Below are 4,996 nucleotides of genomic sequence, written 5' to 3'. Positions count from 1 at the left end.
TTCTATCACTTAACACTGAAAGCAATAACAACTGTTTGCTTAAAAAGTGCCACTTTAATGTTGCTAAAAAGAATAATATTATTAAGACCCACCACTGACCCGGAAATGACCGGCATTCAAGCAAGACTTCTATCATTACGGGTACTAAGACCAAGTAATGATATGCATTGATTAGATTAACAAAACAATTATTATTATTATTAATAATACAAAAATAAGGATAGAATTGAATTTTATAAACAAAAAGTTTCACTTTAAAATGAATCTGTGGTTCTATTCCTTGTCAGATGTGAATACATCATAACATTTACCTCCCAAAGTCATCAGGTTTTCAATATTTGGCTTCATCACTAAATGTGACTCCACATTGTTTATTTTTGACGCTTACAACATAAAATTTAATCTAATCTAATTATATATACTTTTACTTTCCAACAGCAAACAAGAGAGGGGTCTATTTGATGAACTGTTGATTTCAAGGTTTTTCTCATACCTTTCAGAATTTATAAAGGTAGGTATTCAGAATCCAACTGTCGGTTGCCGTCGTCGTTTTTTTTTTTTAATAGATAATACTCAACTAATTGTTATGGAATTTTAAATGTATTTTAAGAATATTGTGTAAAATGCTAGCCAAAATATGTCTAATCATCGCCACCAAAAATTTTAGAACGTCATCTCAAGATTTTAGTTATTTATGTACCAAGGCTATAAAGAGGAAGTTTTTCGGCCCATCTAAAGTTTGAAAAAGTTCTCTTTGGACGTGGTGTATGCAACATTTTTTAGAACACCACATGTAAAAATTCCTAGTTAAATTTGAAAAACAAGTTTATAGAAACAAGCAAAATACACTAGAATTTCAAATCTAAACCACGCTTGGCATGTACCTATGTATTTTTGCTAGCATACACAGAAGGATTTCCATATTTTAATATTTGCTAATTTTTGCGGAATTAATAATACAACTTCTAATCAACGGCAATCACGTACTCATCAACAAAAATGTAAGTTGTATTACTTACACCCCACTGCTGTAATGGTACTTGTTTCGTAGGTATATAGTTATTTACGTTTTTGAGATTAGAAAACTGTTGCTTTTCTTGTTGGACAAAAACCTTGAAGGATTTGCAACAAAATCGGAAGCCTACTTTTCCTTTCAATTAAGAGAAGAAAGGCTATTTTGCAACAAACATTTGGGAACCAATCTCATCTCACTTCATAAATGTTTCAAATATTTGATCCCTCATGCTTCAGTGATTTTTATAATATAATAAATAGAAATAGATCTCATCTTATTGTTAAGGTAATTTGGTAAGATACAAGAAAAATTCCATTAGCTAAAAGTGCTTGATTAAAAAATATGTAAGGTAAACATGCAAGGACTTCAAAGAAAAGTTAGTAAATATGACACTTCCGTCCAAAAAAGTAATTTTGACAGTTCAGTCTGAAAAAATAAAACTTTAGGGCCGCAAATCGAATCGTAAAGTAGCTCTTTTTATATCGGTCCCCAAAAAAATCAATTAAGGCGCTTATGATTTCAGTCCTACAATAAATCATTTTATTCAGTAATTCTAATTAGATATTCAATATGAAGTGTTCTAAAAAATAGAATTATTGCCGAAGCACAAACAACATGCATCTCAAGTGAAAAACTAAAAATGTTTTCGTTTTTATAAACGCATCAATAGTTTCTAAATTCTTCTTTTGCATCAAATAACTATTTTTAGTAGGAACATTTTACACCTCGTTCTAGTTTATTCAGTATATCTGTCGCCTCACCTTTGTGCAACAGATTCTCACAATATTATTCACATTCGGGCACAATGCTATTTAAAATTGCACCAGTGTTTGAACTTCATTAATTGTCAGTGTTTCTAATGTATCTACATCTGGTATCTCACTATATTGCTAAATGTCCGGTTGTCTATTTTTTTTGTTTGGTTTTAAAAAGTGATTTAATGTTAATTAACAGTACTTCATCACTATCGTGCTTACAGTTGGAACTACTACAAATGTTTTTAGATTTTTTTTATCGATAATTTGAAATATGGCACGAAAGCAACACACATAGGATTATTAGTTCTACCACCATACTGTCTCAATTGACCAAAAAATTTTCAATTATCCTGATTAAATGGCCTGGTTGGAAATTTGTCATAACCTAGGTTTTGTAAAGTACTAGCAACTTGAAGGAAACCGTTTATAGTTGTTATCCAACCTGTTAAAACTGCGAGACGTTTTCTTAGATTCCATAGATTTAAATATATGCTCTGCTCTCATCCAAAACTCTTTATGATATGAATCACTAGTATACATTTGTGTACTTTTTTTCTCCTTTCTGGGGGAATTCATACCGCCATTCATACTGTTATATTTCGTCAAAGGTCCGGTTGTGTTTGTTTAATTATATTTTTGTTCAAAAAGTCACCCATCTAAAACTTCATCATTCAATGCATCACCGTTTGCCTTTAAAAGCGCACAGCATTTAATCACTGTAGTCATACTGGAGCTAACGACTTTACACAAGTATATGCTATTAATTTTATTTATTAAAAATTCCTCATCGAGATGCATCGTTGTTTCCGCTTTAGTAGTAAATTTTCATTTTTTAGAAATGTTGATACACCATGTGTAAAAGAATTAATAAATCATTCAATTGCATTAATAAAATAAAAAATGATTTATTTAATTTTAACAAAATGGGAAGACCAGAGCTTAATTTCTTATTTTAATATACATATAACAATATAAAAAAATTCAATTGGCAACACCAACTTTTGAAATGTAAGGAACTGGACTACCTTAATGGCGCTATACATATGAAGGTCTTTCCAAATAGCGTTACTTTTTTTTTGTATCAAATTTAAAACTTGTTGTTTGGCACAGTTTTTACTCTGTTTAGTTTGGTGAAGTACAGGTTTAAATTGTTAATATATATTTTTATATATGCAATATATAACTGTGCATATAGTTTCTATATGCACAGTTGACTAAAATACTTGCATTCAATTATAAATTTGTTGTTACAGGGAAAATTCAAATCCCTAGGTATTGTATGATACAACATTGATATAGTAATTCTTCCCAATAGGTAATACTAATAATACCACTGCATTTACCTCATTTTAATACAGTACTACATTATCTTAATTATGACAATTATGCTGTTGAGTTTGTGCTCACACAGGATTCGATGTTATCTTTTGAAAAAGTTGCACACTTTAACTCCAAATCATTCTCAGTTTCCTTTTTTCCTGTCTCCTTTTACACTTACTCACATTACCTGTAACTTATATTATTTGTATTATGAACATTTGTTTATTGACACATACCGCATAACCAGAGTCTAAACAGGAATGACTGAACAAGCAAAAATTTGTAGTTTTCATTCAAATTCACGGGTGTCCAATTGGGGACAAAAGGCAACGATCACTCCATTACAAACTCAGTTTTACACCACCACAAATTTGGTTAACGCATAAACCCTTAACTCTGAATTAGTTTTTCAGTCTGCACGCAAATCCTTACTATATGCAGTAAGGAATCAATTGCAAGTTACCAACTCCTGCCTGGGCTCTGTTTATAATCGTAACCATTGTAGCTGTAAAAACATGAATTCGTTTCTATTATGTTACCCTATATACACATTTAACTGCATGTATCAACGAAAATTATTATGTAATTTTCTCCTCTGACTGTTTTTAAAATTGTTAGAATTTTCAGATTTTGTGCATTGATTAGTTATTAACAAACTGATGTTTTCACTTCAGTTATATTGTTAGTAGGCTTCTTAACAATAAAATAAATTTTTATAGCACAATGTTGTTTTTCTTGTTAAATTATTTATTTAAGTGAATTTCGGTACCATTAACCTACAAATCAAATCAATGTGTCGATGTCAATGATCCCTGGATCCCCCTCCCCCAACCTCGATATAGTGTAATTAGTTCATCCGTCGAAACGAGATGGCGCCACGTTTTACAATTCGTAATTTTTCAATGAGCCAGTGTTCTTAATTTAGGGTGTTCTGTGTTCTAATACTATTAAACGAGCAAAGTTTGTATATATATATACATAAGTTTTGTATTAAGTGGCACCCTGTAGGATGAATGTAATTGTGACGCCCGGTGTATATACTGATTTGATAAATAATGTAAAAGAAGCACAATCAAAATCAATAGTAATAAGGCACCCATCTGTATATAAATTGAGACAATCAATGCTTTTGTGGCACCTTGCGTTGTTGCCACTTTTTTATGTTCATCCAAACAAACATATTCCAATACCTTAGGTGCTTCGTACCCACTTATCGTAAATTTAGTACATTTTACCGTAAGAGACTATTGTTGACAATTGTCTAATGCTGGCATAAAAATTTGATAAGCAAATCTTAATTAAATTGCGAAAAATAATATGAGAAACAGGTTGTGTAAAACAGCATGCCTGCGTTGATATAGTTTTTTTAATTCAGCATAGTTTTAATTTTAAGCATGATTTCAAAAGGAAAGACATTTAAAATCCTATAAAAAAATTGGTCAAAAGTTTTTTCGACAGAACGTCCCTTGCTCCTGAAGTACAATGAAACATATCGAGCATATTCGAATGGGCGCACCCTCAGAGGCGTCCGTCATCGTTTCTCTGTCATAGTGAACTTTTCTACCTGTACCTGTTCAAATTAGTGCCTAATCGATTCATCCGTCCAGACCAATTGCCGATTTTATTTTGTATGTACCTTTCAATAACATTCCGTATAATTCTTATTTTAACATTATTATTATTATTATTATTATTATAAAGACATGTTTTTCAAATTTTCGAGGAAATGGGATGACTGGTTCTTAATTTGACCAATAAAAATTTGTAATGAAGTCATTAACATGGATAATACTTGTCACAGCACAAAAGAAAAGTAGTCACAGCGTATTACCAGTGCAAGAAAAAACAGCGAGACGTACATCAACTTGGATTGGTGGAATGTAATACTAAAAAAAAACTGTAT

General features: G+C 31.0%; 1 long non-coding RNA gene across 1 annotated transcript; it reads right to left on the bottom strand.

The window, feature by feature from the left end:
- Positions 1-2,653: 2,653 nt before the first annotated feature.
- Positions 2,654-3,855, bottom strand: LOC135132607 (uncharacterized). The gene is made up of 2 exons (XR_010281057.1): positions 3,330-3,855; positions 2,654-3,280 (listed from the first exon to the last, which is right to left on the bottom strand). It is a non-coding gene; the product is annotated as an uncharacterized LOC135132607 (long non-coding RNA).
- Between the last annotated feature and the right edge of the window lie 1,141 nt (positions 3,856-4,996).

This window comes from Zophobas morio, unplaced genomic scaffold, assembly GCF_036711695.1.
Source record: "Zophobas morio isolate AGI-343-1 ecotype UQ-CSIRO unplaced genomic scaffold, CSIRO_AGI_Zmor_V1 ptg000021l, whole genome shotgun sequence".
NCBI classification, from domain to species: domain Eukaryota; kingdom Metazoa; phylum Arthropoda; class Insecta; order Coleoptera; family Tenebrionidae; genus Zophobas; species Zophobas morio.
The sequence above is the reverse complement of the archived record's forward strand: the minus strand, read 5'-3'. Positions and strand labels throughout refer to the sequence as shown.